The 17,158-nt window shown below is 49.4% G+C and overlaps 4 non-coding genes across 4 annotated transcripts; all 4 read left to right on the forward strand.

The window, feature by feature from the left end:
- The first annotated feature begins 15,321 nt into the window (after positions 1-15,321).
- Positions 15,322-15,394, forward strand: TRNAT-CGU (transfer RNA threonine (anticodon CGU)). Its single transcript has one exon. It is a non-coding gene; the product is annotated as a tRNA-Thr (tRNA).
- A 389-nt stretch (positions 15,395-15,783) lies between these two features.
- TRNAT-CGU (transfer RNA threonine (anticodon CGU)) lies at positions 15,784-15,856 on the forward strand. The gene has a single exon. It is a non-coding gene; the product is annotated as a tRNA-Thr (tRNA).
- Positions 15,857-16,245: 389 nt separating this feature from the next.
- On the forward strand, positions 16,246-16,318 carry TRNAT-CGU (transfer RNA threonine (anticodon CGU)). The gene has a single exon. It is a non-coding gene; the product is annotated as a tRNA-Thr (tRNA).
- Positions 16,319-16,707: 389 nt separating this feature from the next.
- TRNAT-CGU (transfer RNA threonine (anticodon CGU)) lies at positions 16,708-16,780 on the forward strand. Its single transcript has one exon. It is a non-coding gene; the product is annotated as a tRNA-Thr (tRNA).
- Positions 16,781-17,158: the final 378 nt, after the last annotated feature.

Below are 17,158 nucleotides of genomic sequence, written 5' to 3' on the forward strand. Positions count from 1 at the left end.
TTTGCCGACATAATGTTCCATCTTGAACCTTGAAACGGGCAAGTTGTCGTCTTAGGCGGCACGCGATAAGCCAGTGAGCCGATCGACGATTGTGTGGCAGTAGGTATCGGCATGTTGGAGCGAGGCGAAATCTGTAGACGAAAGAAGGTCCGCCGAAGCAAAGAACTCTTTGGAACCAGCGGCTGTCTGCTTGGTCACTTTGACGGGCGGTGACGAACAGATGGAAGGTGACACTTAGGCGCTTTGCGAGAGCAGGCAACGTGACAAAGCGTCGGCATCTTGGTGCTGTCGACCCGACCTGTATGTGCCGTTGTAGTCATACTCTTGCAATCGTAGTACCCAACGGCCAAAACGTCTCGACGAATTATTGTGAGACGATAACCAACAGAGATCATGATGGTCAGTCACTCTTGTGAAATACTGGCCGTATAATTAAGGGCGAAACTTTTGTACGGACCACACGATGGTGAGACATTTTTGCTCAGTGATGCTGTAATTTCGCTCAGCAGGTGAAAGAGTACGGCTCGCGTAGGCCACGACTCTTTGGACAACAGAAGGACAGCACCGATGCCAAGTCCACTTGCGTCAGTGTGTAGCAGAGTAGGTGCTGCAGGGTCGAAATGGCGAAGCACTGGCCGTGATGTGAGGCATCGCTTTAGGGTGTGAAAAGCGGCTTCACAGTCATCCAACCAGACAAAGGGTGCGCTCGTGGTCAGAAGTTTGTGTAGAGGAGCCGCAATAGTAGCGAAATCACGTACAAAGCGGCGGAAATACGATGCCGAGCCAAGGAAGCTGTGGAAGTCTTTGGGTGTGGTTGGTGTAGGGAAGTGCAGTACCGTGGCAACCTTGTCGGGATCGGGCTCAACGCCATGTTTACGGACGACGTGACCTAATACCTTGATGCTGTGACTGGCAAATCGACACTTCTTAGTGTTGAACTGGAGACCGGCCTTAGCTAAACACGTGAGAACTTTGTCTAGTCGTTCTATGTGCTGTGAGAAGCTGGACGAAAAGATGAAAATGTCGTTCAGGTAGCAAAGGCAGGTCTTCCATTTTAATCTCCGCAGTACCGAGTCTATCATTCGTTCGAATGTGGCTGGGGCGTTGCATAGGCCAAAAGGCATAACATTGAATTCAAAGAGCCCATCTGGCCTAGCAAACGCCGTTTACTCTTTATCAGACTCGTGCATCAGAATCTGCCCATAACCAGAGCGCAAGTCGAGACTTGAAAAGTACTCGGCACCTTGTAAAGTATCAAGAGCGTCGTCAATGCAAGGCATTGGGTATACGTATTTACGAGTAATTTTGTTGAGTGATCTGTAATCAATGCAAAACCGTACCGAGCTATCTTTTTTTACTTGTATGACAGTAGACCATGCGCTTGTTGAAGGCCTGATGTCGTTGCACGTGCGCATGTCGTTCACTTGTTCTTCTATAAGCTTGCGTTCAGAAGCCGACACATGGTAAGGGCGGCGGCGAATGACACGGAATCCGTCGGTGTCGATACGATGGGCGGCCACTGTTGTTTGATCCAGACCTTGGGAAGAAACGTCAAAGCAAATTTTGTGCTTCATTAATAACGCTAACAAGGAATCAGCTTGCGTTGGGTTGAGATGTTCACACAGAGTGGCCTTGAGAGCAGGAGATGAATCTTCCGCTGGCATACACTTTGAGAATGACAAAGCAGATGAACGAGTGACGACACAAACTGGGGCTTCTTTGGTAATGCTGGCAACAGTGGTCCCCTCTGGCAGAAATGGTTCTAGCGTCGTGTTACAGGCGGTTAATTTTGCATAACCCCATGAGAACCGCACTAAACAAGATGCGATGGTGATCCCTCGAAAAATGCAGCGCTGGCAAGGAACAACCACAGCGTCACCATCTAGAATGTCTCGTGACTTGATCGTAAGGACACGTTCTTCTCCGGAAGGCATGAGGAAATCCGCAGCTGCCACAAGGTTGGGAGACGAAAGGTCGGCAGCAGAAGAAAGTTCAGTGTCCGTAATACAAATGAGGGGCCGACCACACGAAATTACAGCAGACGCAGCTGATGAGAAGTCCCAGCCTAAATGTATCTGATGAGCGCACGAAGACAGCACAGCCAATTGCATGTGATGACGGAATGACGGATTCCATCGATGAGAACACCAGCAGTACACAATCCGGTCGGGCAAATCGGGCCGTCATTAGCGCCGCATAACATGGGACCGGCATAAAGAGTTTGCTCTTTACGCAGGCGAAAACACAATTCATGATCAATTACCGAAATGGCGGCTCCAGTGTCTATAAGGGCGTCAAAAAAACACCTTCCACACAAACATGCAGTAAATTAGCTGGACGAGACGGAGGAATTGTAACATTCCGACAACAAGCAGTTTCCCCTCCAAAAACTGCACCTTCTAGTTTTCGGAGTCCAGAGAGATTGGCGCGGGACGCAGGGGTGATGACGTACGTCGAAACAGTGACGGAGAACGGCGGCGAGATGAACGAGAACGATGAGGCCCAGCTTGAGACCGTGTAGGGGAGGGCGACCGACGGGAGGTGGACAGATACGGTGCGCGATCGTATTCATCTGGTCTCGGGGCAAAGTCTCTTTCGTAAGCTGGATAACCACGTCGTTCATCCTGCTGACGGCCGCGGCAGAAACAGGATATATGACCCCTTATGTCACAGTAGAAGCAAATGGGGCGTGGAGGACGCCATGTAGAATAGTGTGGTGGCCTTGGCACTTGCGTTGTCATCGCAGCCAAATGGTCGCATCCGACATCCGCAGTCACGGTTGGAACGGGTGCAGGGTCTCGTGATGCAACTTCTGCGTACGAAGGGACCCGAAAGCGCACAGGAGACGGGGCATGGGCAGCGCTTGTCATTGATGCCAGTTCGCCCTTGATTATCTAACGCAGGTTGGGAGGAGGTGTGCGGACAGACGCAATAGTTTGGTTGCCTGGAATAAGGCCGTGAAGTTCCTCTCTGATAATTGTGCGGATAAGGGCTCGCAATTCATGCTCTCCGGTAAAGCGAGAGTCGCAGGAGGCGTGTGGAAGGCGCATGGAATGAAGGGCGTCCAGGCGTTCATATGTGGTGATGACGGTAGTTGACGGTAGTTGGATTCTGGATCTCGAGAGGATCGAAGGCCAGAGAGTTGATACCTTTCAGTAGGTGTCGGATGCGATCGGCCTCCGTCATGTCATTTTGTGTTCGGCGCAGAGAGCCAGAACATCTTCAATGTAGGACGTACATGATTCGTCGTCCCCCTGGATTCGGGTTGCGAGATTCTGTTTCGCTACTGCAGAGCATCCTGTAGACGTGCCAAATACCTGACGGAGATGCCCCGTGAAGGCCGACCAATTAGAGAAGTCGCTCTCGTGGTTGTAATACCAGGTTTTAGCGACGCCATTGAGGTAAAAAGGAACGTAGCGCAGTTTGTGCGCCTCGTCCCAATAATTACAAACACTGGTTCGATCATAACTGTCCAGCCATTCTTCGACGTCTTCGCCGCGAAGGTCAGAAAATACCGGAGGGTCTCGGTGAGAGTTACTCACGGTGTTGTGAAGCCTAAGTGGCTGAGAAGGAGCGGTTGCACCAGTGGACGCGTTGGGTTCTGCCATCGCTGTTGCTTGAGGAGACAGCCGTCGACCCCACCGGAGCTCCAGGGATGACGGGTAGAGCAGGAGGATGTGGGAACCAAAGCACGCTCCACCACTTATGAGACCACGTCCGGAGCGGCAGTAACCAGGTTATAGTTTCCAATCCAGACGCACGAGCCAAAGAAGCCCAGCCCTCATGACATACGATGATGATCACTACAATGGTTTGGTCATACAGATGAAGATGTACATGTCAGCGCTGACACAATAAATAAATAAATAAATAAATAAATAAATATGATTCGAAGGCCACAGGTTCGGTTCTTGCCCACCGCAAGCTATCTTTCCATCCGCTTTTCTTTATTCACATTTACATTACGATATGGTCTGATGGCTTCTGCTATACTTTCCTTGGCATTATTGTTTGTTAAATCTCATTAATATTGTGTCAAACACAGAAAAACAAGCCCTCAAGTATATATATATATATATAAATATATATATATATATATATATATATATATATATATATATATATATATATATATATATATATATATATATACATATATATATATACATATATATATAGTCACCAGAGGAAACGATAGACAGGGACTCGAAGTGGAGGACTGTTTACTCTGCCACAGCTGCCATTCACTTCTTCGCTCTCGTCTTCTGCCACCAACACAGCGTGGCATTACCCTCTCCCCAAAGAAAAAAAAAAGAAGCATTGCATGAATGCCACTGCTCCAAAAAACAACGAAAGGTAGTCATAAATGTCTGTGTCCATTGAAAAGAAAAAGGACTAGATGAAAAATGAAGAAGTAAGAAATAAATGCACAATGGTCTTGAAGGCTATTGCGACATCGCAAAGTTCTTGACTTGCAGTCAACGCGAATAGTAAGGCTTCATCATGGAGACGTGAACCACGTCCGAGGAGCGTGGTCTACGAGAACGGTGTGACGTGTCTGCTGGGACAACTTCGTATTTCACTTCGCCGAGGCGATGAAGAACTTGGTAGGGTCCGAAGTACCGACATAACAATTTTTCTGAGCATCCACGTTGACGTATAGGAGTCTAAACCCAGACTAGGTCACCGGGTTCGTATATTACTGCTCTGTGGTGGGTGTTGTACTGGCGAGCATCTTGATTTTGCCGCGATAAAATGCGAAAGCGCGCCAGCTGCTGGGCGTCTTCGGCATGCTAAACAAATACATCTGGGTCCGGGGTAATCGTGTCCGGCAGAGTTGGTTGCAGCATGGTGTCAAGCATTGTGGTGACGTCGCGGTCGTAAACCAGACGAAAAGGAGCAAAGCTGGTGGTTTCCTGCAGAGCCGTATTGTAGGCAAATGTTATATACGGGAGGATTTCATCCCAATTCTTCTGATCCTTGGCGACATACATCGAAAGCATATCTGCAATCGTTTTGTTCAGGCATTCGGTTAAACCGTTAGTCTGCGAGTGGTACGCAGTTGCTGTTCGGTGCGTCGTGCCGCTCAGCAACAGGATCTCTCGAAGCAACTGTGTCGTAAAAGCAGTACCACGATCTGTGATGCTGACAGCGGGAGCACCGTGGCGAAGAACGGTGTTTTTGATGAAAAATTCAGCCACCTCGGAAGCAGTTGCTCGCTGGGCGACTTCTGTTTCGCAGTATCTGGTCAAGTAGTCGGTGGCAACCACAATCCAGCGGACACCAGCCGTAGACTTCGGAAATGGGCCGAATAAATCCATCCCGACCTTTTCAAAAGGTGCGTGAGGGGGTCGCAAAGGCTAAAGCATACCGGCCGGTTCAGTCGTTGGATTTTGCGGCGCTGACAGGCTGTGCATGTCTTGACATACTGCCGTATGATTTTCGTAAGTTTCCGCCAGTTGTATTTGTCCTTGATCCGCACCAGAGTACGCGTGAAGCCAAGATGCCCTGACGATTGCTCGTCGTGACAAGCACGCAAAATATCATCGCGGAGAGCAGCAGGAACGACGAGGAGGTAAACAGTTTCTGTTGAATGAAGGTTGCGCTTGTAGAGGATGTCTTGGCGTAGACAGAAAGATGACAAATCACACGCGAACTTACGTTGGTATTGTGGGCGACGTCCCTCAAGGTATTCGATCAGTGGTTGTAATTCTAAGTCTTCACGTTGCTGCTCAGCCATGTTTAATGATGCGAGAATAGCAAGGCAGCTGAAGTCTTCATCCTTGTCTTCTGCAGTGACCTAGACGGGTGCGCGGGAAACACAGTCAGCGTCAGTGTGTTTCTGGTCAGACTTGTAAACCATCGTTATATCGAATTCTTGTTACCGAAGACTCCATCTTGCGAGACGGCCTGAAGGATCTTTCAGATTCGCTAGCCAGCAGAGAGAGTGGTGGTCACTGACGATTCGGAAGGGGCGTCCGTACAAATATAGGGCCTGAATATTGTTATGGCCCATACAACCGCCAGACATTCTTTTTCAGTCGTCGAGTAGTTCTTTTCCGCAGATAACAACGTGTGGCTAGCGTAGGCGATGACGCGTTCCACGCCATCTTGATATTGCACGAGAATAGCTCCAAGGCCAAGGTTGCTAGCGTCAGTGTGGACTTCTGTGTCTGCTTCGGTGTCGAAGTGACCAAGGATCGGTGGCGTTTGTAGGCGTTGTTGAAAGTCGCGGAAAGCGTCGGATTGTTTGGGGCCCCAGACAAAGGCGACGTCGTCCTTGACGAGTTGTTGTAGAGGGTCGGCGATTTTCGAAAAGTTCGGCATGAAGCGGCGGTAATAAGCACAAAGTCCCAGAAAGTGGCATATACCATGCTTTGTTCTCGGTATCGGGAACAAAGCAACTGCTATAGCCTTCTCAGGATCGGGGCGAACACCACTGCTGCCGATAAAGGGGCCAAAGAATTTCAGTTCCTCATATCCAAAATAACACTTTTCCGGTTTCAGAGAGAGGCCTGCAGTGCGAATAGCCAGAAGAACCACCTCAAGCCGCTCAATGAGCTGTTAAACAGTCGTAGAAAAAACGACTACGTCGTCTAAATACACTAAACAAGAGTGTCACTTCAAGTCACATAAAACTGTGTCCATCATTCGTTGGAATGTGGCTGGAGCGAAGCACAGGCCAAAAGGGAGACCTTTAAATTCATAGAGACCGTCAGGTGTAATAAACTCTGTTTCTTCTCGGTCCCATTCATCTACTTCAATCTGCCAATATCCGCTACGGAGATCCATGGAAGAGAAGTAACGGGCATGTCACAGGCGATCCAAGGAGTTATAAATACGAGGAAGAGGATATACGTCTTTTTTTTCGTTATCTTGTTCAGTTTGTGGTAGTCGACGCAGAATCGTAATGAACCATCTTTCTTTTTAACCAGAACAACTGGTGATGCCCAAGGACTAGTCGATGGTTGAGTTATGTCGTCGTCGGCATTTGTTTCACTTGATGACGGATAGCATTCTGCTCCTTTTGCGACACGCGGTAAGCATGTTGGCGCATGGGTTGGACGCTGGGCTCAGTGATAATTATGTGCTTCATTAGATGAGCCTGCCGGACTTTCGAAGTAGTAGCAAAACAGTCTTTAAAGGATGAGAGGAGACTGAGGAGCCTTGCCCTCTTAGGTTCTTCTAACTGGCGATTGACGTTGAGGCGACTACTCACGTCAATATCGCAGCTATTCTCAGTCGATATCGTCGTAATCAAAGGAAAGGCGTCCAAATAATCCAATGCCTCCAAGTAAGCTATGGTTGTGCGTTTCGCAAAATGCCTGTGTTCGCCACTGAAGTTCGTAACTAAAACCGTAGTCCAGCCATTTCGGAGTTGAACGAGACTTCGAGCAATGGTGACTTCCCGATCAAGCAATAACGTCAGGTTACTTTCGGCGATGCCCGTAATCTACTGCTCCCGCGGACACTCAACAAGCACGAAGATACTACTTCGAGGTGGCAACGTGACGCAATCATCGACTACGCGTAAGGTCACACCACGATTTTCGTTCTCGATGTCGGAATCTGGAGAAACACAGTTAGCAAAACTGACGAACAAATCACACAGATTAATTATCGCTCCATACTCTTGCAGACAATCTATGCCCAAAATGACCAGCTGAGAACAATTGGGCAGTACAAGGAATGACGGTTCAAAAGCCGACGCACAAATCCCAAGCCTGGCGGTGCACGTTTCTATAGGGGATACGAGGTGTCCTCCAGTGGTGATTAGTTGAGGGCCGTCCCACGTTGTCAGCACCTTGTGTAGACGGGTGGCCAATGAAGCACCCATCACCGAGTAATCGGCTCCCGTGTCGACAAGCGCAGTTACCGGATAACAGTCGACCGAAACAGTAATGGCAGCGGACGTTCTGTTGGCGGTTTCAGAGACAGGCTTTAACGGCACGTCGTAAGGCAGCGGCGGAGGGTATTTGTCGGTTCGCGTGACAGCGGCCTCACTTCTGGAGGTCACCGTTTTCAGTTTCCCCGGCGTGGGCTTGCGCCACTGACACCAGGGGACCCAAAGGCGGGTCGGGCGCCGTGCGTTGATGCGGACGGACGGGGTGATGGTGACCGTGACTGTCGTCGCGGCGGCACAGGGGCGTGATGACTACCTTCCAAGTAATCCGCAATTTCCTGTGGGCGCTCACCATAGCGTGGACAACGAGCATCTGGGTGGAATCCGCGTAGGCCTATTCGTCGGTAGTAACAGTCGCGGTACATGTGTCCAACTTCGCCACAATGGTAGCGCAAAGGACGATTGTCGGGTGCACGCCAGACGGTGGACTTCCGCGGGCCAGGACGAAAATCGGCCTGAGAAGGCAGGCGATGGGCTGGACTTGGAAAGCGTCTGGGGTTCCAGCAGGTGGATGAGCAAAATGTGCCGTCGACGGCGTAGAGACGCGTAGGGCATCCGAGTAGGAAAGCGTGGGAGGTTCGACTTGCTATGGTGGCGAGGAGTGAATGAAGTGCCTGATTTCGTTACGAACGGCGTCCGTAATAGCAGCGCTACTGAGAGGGGACGCTGCATGAAATTTCTGAAGTTCTTCGCGTACAACTTGCCGTATGAGTTCTGTGAGGACCTCCCTGTTATCACCTCCTGGTACAAGCGAGCACGCAGCGGACATGGCCATCTGACGCTCATACTGCGACAACCGCTGCCGAAGCACGCGCTCCATAATTGTAGCCTCACGTATGAACTCCGACACAGTCGTAGGAGGGTTGCGCACAAGGCCCGCGAAAAGTTGCTCCTTACGCCTCGCATTAGCAGGTGCGCCTTCTTGTCTTCTGGCACGTGGGGGTCAGCCCGTCGAAAAAATCGCGAAATCTCTTCGATAAACATGGTGACGCTCTCGTTCGGCATTTGAAACCGCGAAGAAAGTGCCTGCTCCCCTCTCTCTTTCCGTTCGCGGTTACTGAACACCTCCCCAAGCTGCTGATGGAATTCCTGCCAACTTGTGAATGCAGTTTCATGGTTCTCATACCACACTCTTGCCGCGTCTAAGAGGGAGATATTGTAAGACAGTAGCAGCATTGGAGTCTTGACGGCGTTTATTAGGCCGAATCGCCTGATCAACCCTTCAAACGAAGACGACGTTTTTCGTGATGATGATTATATACAGATGAAGAAGATGAATGTCAAACGTTGTCAATATTGTGCTTACACTAATTTCCCCCTCGCGCGGAAGTGGCCAATTAGGCCTCTGTTTATGACGGTGGTGTACGGCGCACAAATGTTTTTTAGCGCGACACGTGAACAACCTCCGTACCACGAAAGCGGCCGTCGGAAGGCATGACAACAGGGGTCACTCGATAGTTAACAGGAGACGTCTGCTCGACTATAGCGTAGGGGCCGATGAAACGTGAGTGAAACTTACCACACAGGCCGGGAACCCGCGTTGGGGCTCACAACAGTACTTCGTCTCCAGTATTGAAGTGAACTACGCGGTGGACGCCATCGTAGCGAGTCTTCCGCTCTTGTTGGCATGTCTGTGTATTGAGGTGGGCGCGTCAGCGACAATCGGCCAGGCGAGAGATTAAGTGCTCCCTCGATGACGATGATGAGTTCACAGGGACGTCAAAAAAGGAGATGTTGAGCGGAGATGTTGGTTGACGGCCATAGACGAGAAAGAATGGGGAATAGCCCGTGGTGCGCTGCGTAGTGGTATTGCAGGCAAAAGTCACGAATGACAGGATGGTATCCCAGTTGGTGCGGTCGGCGTTGATATACATAGATATCATGTCGGTCAAAGTTCGATGGAAGCGCTCTGTGAGGCCGTTAGTCTGGGGATGGTAGCTGGATGTCGTCTTATGAATCGTATTACATGCGTGGAGGACTTGTTCGAGTAGTTGCCGCGATCGCTCAATAAGATGCGTGGTGCACCATGTCTTAGAAAGATTGCCTCCAGAAAAAATGTGGCAATGTCCTCTGCTGATCCTGAAGGAAGTGCAGCTGTTTCGGCGTATCTTGTTAAGTGGTCAACTGCTGTGACAATCCAGCGCTTGCCGCTAGGGGATATTGGTAGTGGTCCGTAGAGGTAAATGCCAATGACATCGAAGGGAGCGTCAGGACACGGAAGAGGTTGTAGAAGACCGGCCGGGGAGAAAGTGGGTCGCTTGCGGCGTTGGCATAGCGAGCATGACGCAACATATCGCACTACACAGTTGGAAAGGCCAGGCCAGGCAAAACGACTGCGGATGCGTTCATAGGTTTTTTAAAAACCGAGATGACCAGCCTTGGGGTCATCGTGAAACACCTCCAAAATCTGCGCTCTTAGGGAACGAGGAGCAACAGGAACCCAGTGCTGTCCTTCGGGGTGGAAGACAAAGCGGTAAAGGATTGAGTTTTCAGTCTTGAAGTTTCGCAGCTGTCGATGGGCGCGGGCGTTGGGAGGACGAGAGGAGACTTGAAGGCGCTGCATTAGAGAGCGGCAGGAAGTGTCGCTGCGTTGGTGGGATGCAAACGTCTCGTTCCCGAAAGTAGAAAAAAAATCGACAGCGGCGAGTGAATGAACTGACGGAGACACTTTGATGGGTTCTCTCACAGTTAGCGACAGGCCAGGAGTGCCTGATGAGGCTTGTAAAGGACAGTGGCTAAGGGCATCGGCATTGTTGTGTTTCTTACCGGATTTGTAGATAACGTCAAACTCGTATTTTTGGAGACGAAGTATCCAGCGACCGAGACGTCCAGACAAATTCTTCAACGTCGACAGCCAGCACAAAGCGTGGTGGTCGGTGACGACGGTAAAGTGGCGCCCTTGAAGATATGGTCGAAACTTCTGAATGGACCAGACAACGGCGAGACACTCCTGCTCGGTGGTGGTGTAGTTTTCTCTGCTGCTGTGAGGGTGCGACTTGCGTATGCGATCACACGTTCGTCATAACGCTTTGTTCGTTGCAAAAGTACAGCGCCGAGTCCGTGTCCGCTGGCATCAGTATGGAGGAGAGTGGGTGCGGCGTTATCGAAATGACAAAGCACTGGCTCAGACGTGAAGGCACGTTTCAAGGTGTCAAAAGCCATTTGACATTCGTCCGACCATATGTATGACGCTCCCGAAGAAAGGAGTTGGTGAAGTGTATAGTGACCCCGCTATTAACTGCAGCGGAGGATCACCGCGGGTTCACGCTTAGCGAGCCACAGGGCCGCTACTCCGTTCACTCGCGTGTAGCGCACCGCTCCGCGCGCGCTCAACTGATAAGGCGTTTAGCGCGGCGCGGCAATCAGACAGTGTTCTAATGTAAAAATACACAACACTTTATTGCCTCTGGTGGCACCCCGAACAACAGTACAACGTCCGCTCCCGGGACGCGGGTAGCAAAGGCACCCGCACGCGGACGTTCACAATAAGGGGAAAACCGCGAGCACGTCGCAGCTGGCAATGGCGAGCTTTGACACGCCGGTCGGGAAAAGGTCCCTCGCGGCTATGCTGCGCACTCTCACGATGGCCAATGGGCCTGGTCGCAACTGTTAGGGCAAACCTCGTACGCATAGGCCTAACGCAAGTGCGGCTCGTTGTGGTACGACCACTTCAAGCACTAGGCACCGCTCTGGGCTTAGCGTACGCTCCGAAGCTAGCACTCAAGTAAACACGCCTGCCGAGGTGCCCAAGGCACCCCAGGCAGGCTACCGTCCACGATTCCCAAAGGGGACGCGGACGAAGGAAAACACGTGCTTACCCGGCGCCGACCCACGAAGAAGAGACCGCTCCCTCGGCGCGCGCCGTGCCCGCACGTGGCGCCATCTATCGCCACGTGGTGTTAACAGAGCAGGAAAGCGAAAGGGTGTGGCCGTGTGGCGGAATGCCCGCAAAATGGTCGCAGGCGCGCCTCAGATCCCCACAAGTGGCGCAGCAATGGTGGCGAAGTCTCATATAAAGCGCCGGAAGTACGACGCAAGGCCAAGAAAGCTTCGGAGCTCTTTGACGCGTTGAGGCACCGCGAAGTGAAGAACGGCGGTAATCTTGTCGGGATCAGGCTGGATTCCATCTTTGCTGACGAGATGTCCGAGTACTTTATACTTTTGCTAGCAAAGTGGCACTTCTTGGTGTTGAGCTGAAGGCCAGCAGCTGCGAGACACGTCAGAACTTCATCTAGGTGCTGCAAGTGCTGTTCGAATGTTGAAGAAAATATGACGATGTCGTCAAAGTAACATAAGCATGTTTTCCACTTAAGGCCCCGCAATACAGTGTCTATCAGTCGTTCAAACGTTGCAGGCGCATTGCAGAGGCCGAAAGGCATGGCGTTAAATTCGTAAAGTCCGTCGGGTGTGGCAAAGGCAGTTTTTTCCTTGTCATCCTCGTGAATTGGAATTTGCCAATAACCAGAGCGCACGTCAAGGCTCGAAAAATATTCCGCTACTTGTAAGGAATCTAAGGCATCATCAATGCGAGGCAAGGGATATACGTCTTTTCTGGTTACTTTGTTTAGTGCGCGGTAGTCAATGCAGAATCGCACCGAACCGTCCTTTTTTCTTACGAGAACGACAGGTGACGACCAAGGGCTTGAGGAGGGGCGGATGATGTTTTGCTTGAGCATATCAGCAACGTGTTTGTGGATGATCTCGCGTTCGCTGGAAGAAACACGGTATGGTCGACGACGGACAATAGAAGTTCCGTCCGTGTGTATGCAATGAGCCACCGCAGAAATCTGGCTTAGAGCAGTGGTATGTACGTCGAAAGAAAATTTATGCTTAGACAACAACGCCAGTAGTTCGTCTGCTTGCGGGTGAGTGAGATCTGTGCTGATGGCATTGACGAGAGCCGTAGTAACTGGAGCATCTGTTGGTATTGAACGTGATTCCACCAGACTGGTATCCGAAGCCACTACAGAGATAGGTTGTGTGTCCACGCTGGAAACTACAACAGTGCCCTTGGTCAGAAGAATCAGCTCATTGGTGATATTCAGTACTGCGAGAAATGCGGTGCCATTGGAGAAGCGGACAAGACTCGATGAAAGTGCAATCCCTCTGGATAGACAATGGGCTGATGGACTGACTAGAACGTCACCGTGGTCAATGAAGTCAGACATAACCGTGATAAGGTGCTCGTGGTTAGGTGGCACAAGGAAGTCATTGGCTGTTCGTAGCCGGCCACGTGATGATTTCGGGGAAATATCATCTGTCTCTCGCATATGTATGAGTCGTTGTCGACAAGAGATGGAAGCAGCAGCATCAGAAAGAAAGTCTCATCCTAAAATAAGCATAAAAGCACAAGAAGCCAGCACGGCAAACTGAATATGAATATGGGTGCACATGACAACCCTTGCGCTTGAAGTTCTTCGCGAATCAGAGTGCGAATCAACGCGCGCAAATCCGCATCCGAGAAAGGCCGGCTGTCACTAGCGTCTGGGTAGTCTGGGTGCAATTGAATGGCTTGGAGTTCATCAAGATGCTGACATGTTGTGATGACGTCCTCAACGGTGGTGGGGTTTTTAACAGCCAGAGCGTTAAACGCGACATGGCCTATCCCTTTGATGATGTGTCGAACACGATCAGTTTCTGTCATCGCCGAGTTCACGCGGTGGCAAAGGGCAAGGATGTCTTCAATGTACGAAGTGTACGTCTCCCCGGGATGTTGGGCACGCCCATCGAGCTTTCGTTTCGACACTTCGGAATGGATGTTCGGTTTCCCAAAAATCCTACGGACTTGTTGAGCAAAAGTAGGCCAATTCAGGAAAGTGCTTTCGTGGTTAAAAACCACGCTTTCGCGACATCGGACAGATAGAAGGCGACGTGACTAAGTTTTTGAGGCTCATATTATTGGTTGTACACTGATCATGTCGTATTCTTTTAGCCATACCTCGACGTCGTCGCGTGGAAGACCACAGAAGATGGGTGGGTCGCGCTGCCGAGCGTTGACAATCCACGCAGGAATGGTTTGTTGGACAGGGATGCTGGGTGGTCCGGGCAGCGGTTCTTGAGCCATGACCGCGGACGGGGGAAGCAAGCGGCGACCCGAACGAAGCTCAAGGGGAACGTGACGTCGGAGAGGACTTGGGGATCGAAGCAGCCTCCACAGTAGCAGCGTTGGAGTCGCGACAGCGTTTATTAGGCCGAATCGCCTGATCAACGCTTCGAACGAAGACAACGTTTTTCGTGATGATGATTATATACAGATGAAGAAGATGAAGGTCAAACGTTGTCAATATTATGCTTACACGTTCTCGAACTTACGGCGATTTTCCCAGTCGTTGATGGCAGCGACCCGGTCGAAATGGTCTAGCCAGTCTACGACATCCTCACCGGCATCACCATGGAATGGGTTGGGTGTGCGAGGCGTGTTGATGACACAGGGTACGCTAGCGAATGGGTCATGCTCGGTTTGAGTTGCGGATGTGGCGAACATTGTCCTCACAGAACTTGCCAAGGGGCTGTACTGGGGTGGTTGTCCTTGAAGGCGGCGGCTGATTCGATGGATATCAGCAGACCCTGATGCACTGGCGGTGGTTGCTTCTGGTTCAGGACCAGCAGGCATAAGACGTTGCAGTACAGTACTCAGAACGTCCACCAGTCTGTCGAGAGAGGAAACGATAGACAGGGACTCGAAGTGGAGGACTGTTTACTCAGCCACAGCTGCCTTTCACTTCTTCGCTAACGTCTGTTGCCACCAACACAGCGTTATATATATATATATATATATATATATATATATATATATATATATATATATATATATATATATATATTAATGAGATATAACAGACAGTAATGCCAAGGAATGTACAGGGGAAGTTATTAGAACCAATGGAATGTAAATAAGAAGAAAGAAGAAAGAAAAGTGGATGAAAAAATTACCAACTGTGAACAGGAATCGAACCTACGACCTTCGAATTACGCGTTCGATGCTCTAACCACTGAGCTATCTCAGCGGCCCTCCCTCCATCCACTTTTTTGGGTTTATCTGTGAATTTAGAAGAAGTCTTTCTTCTTATTTACATTCCATTGGTTCTAATAACTTCCCCTGTACATTCCTTGGCATTACTGTCTGTTATATCTCATTAATATTGTGTTAAAACACGGAAAAACGAGCCCTTAGGTATACACTTCTTTCCCTTATTTCATTGAACGAGGGTCTCGTACTGGCAGACTTGGTGTGTTTAGGTTGTATAAGAGGGACAATTAGTCAGCTGCCCGCTCATAATAAGTTCACGTACTACGTGACGCCAAACATGCGCATAAGAGTGTTTTCACACTCGTTGTTTGGCTTATAGATGGCGCTGACTGTCGCTCCTACCTCTAAATTCACAGATAAACCCAAAAAAGTGGATGGAGGGAGGGCCGCTGTGATAGCTCAGTGGTTAGAGCATCGAACGCGTAATTCGAAGGTCGTAGGTTCGATTCCTGCTCACAGTTGGTAATTTTTTCATCCACTTTTCTTTCTTCTTTCTTCTTATTTACATTCCATTGGTTCTAATAACTTCCCCTGTACATTCCTTGGCATTACTGTCTGTTATATCTCATTATTATTGTGTTAAAACACGGAAAAACGAGCCCTTAGGTATACACTTCTTTCCCTTATTTCATTGAACGAGGGTCTCGTACTGGCAGACTTGGTGTGTTTAGGTTGTATAAGAGGGACAATTAGTCAGCTGCCCGCTCATAATAAGTTCACGTGCTACGTGACGCCAAACATGCGCATAAGAGTGTTTTCACACTCGTTGTTTGGCTTATAGATGGCGCTGACTGTCGCTCCTACTTCTAAATTCACAGATAAACCCAAAAAAGTGGATGGAGGGAGGGCCGCTGTGATAGCTCAGTGGTTAGAGCATCGAACGCGTAATTCGAAGGTCGTAGGTTCGATTCCTGCTCACAGTTGGTAATTTTTTCATCCACTTTTCTTTCTTCTTTCTTCTTATTTACATTCCATTGGTTCTAATAACTTCCCCTGTACATTCCTTGGCATTACTGTCTGTTATATCTCATTAATATTGTGTTAAAACACGGAAAAACGAGCCCTTAGGTATACACTTCTTTCCCTTATTTCATTGAACGAGGGTCTCGTACTGGCAGACTTGGTGTGTTTAGGTTGTATAAGAGGGACGATTAGTCAGCTGCCCGCTCATAATAAGTTCACGTGCTACGTGACGCCAAACATGCGCATAAGAGTGTTTTCACACTCGTTGTTTGGCTTATAGATGGCGCTGACTGTCGCTCCTACTTCTAAATTCACAGATAAACCCAAAAAAGTGGATGGAGGGAGGGCTGCTGTGATAGCTCAGTGGTTAGAGCATCGAACGCGTAATTCGAAGGTCGTAGGTTCGATTCCTGCTCACAGTTGGTAATTTTTTCATCCACTTTTCTTTCTTCTTTCTTATTATTTACATTCCATTGGTTCTAATAACTTCCCCTGTACATTCCTTGGCATTACTGTCTGTTATATCTCATTAATATTGTGTTAAAACACGGAAAAACGAGCCCTTAGGTATACACTTCTTTCCCTTATTTCATTGAACGAGGGTCTCGTACTGGCAGACTTGGTGTGTTTAGGTTGTATAAGAGGGACAATTAGTCAGCTGCCCGCTCATAATAAGTTCACGTGCTACGTGACGCCAAACATGCGCATAAGAGTGTTTTCACACTCGTTGTTTGGCTTATAGATGGCGCTGACTGTCGCTCCTACTTCTAAATTCACAGATAAACCCAAAAAAGTGGATGGAGGGAGGGCCGCTGTGATAGCTCAGTGGTTAGAGCATCGAACGCGTAATTCGAAGGTCGTAGGTTCGATTCCTGCTCACAGTTGGTAATTTTTTCATCCACTTTTTTTTCTTCTTTCTTCTTATTTACATTCCATTGGTTCTAATAACTTCCCCTGTACATTCCTTGGCATTACTGTCTGTTATATCTCATTAATATTGTGTTAAAACACGGAAAAACGAGCCCTTAGGTATACACTTCTTTCCCTTATTTCATTGAACGAGGGTCTCGTACTGGCAGACTTGGTGTGTTTAGGTTGTATAAGAGGGACAATCAGTCAGCTGCCCGCTCATAATAAGTTCACGTGCTACGTGACGCCAAACATGCGCATAAGAGTGTTTTCACACTCGTTGTTTGGCTTATAGATGGCGCTGACTGTCGCTCCTACTTCTAAATTCACAGATAAACCCAAAAAAGTGGATG

Source organism: Rhipicephalus microplus, chromosome X (genome assembly GCF_043290135.1).
Source record: "Rhipicephalus microplus isolate Deutch F79 chromosome X, USDA_Rmic, whole genome shotgun sequence".
Classification (NCBI taxonomy): Eukaryota; Metazoa; Arthropoda; class Arachnida; order Ixodida; family Ixodidae; genus Rhipicephalus; species Rhipicephalus microplus.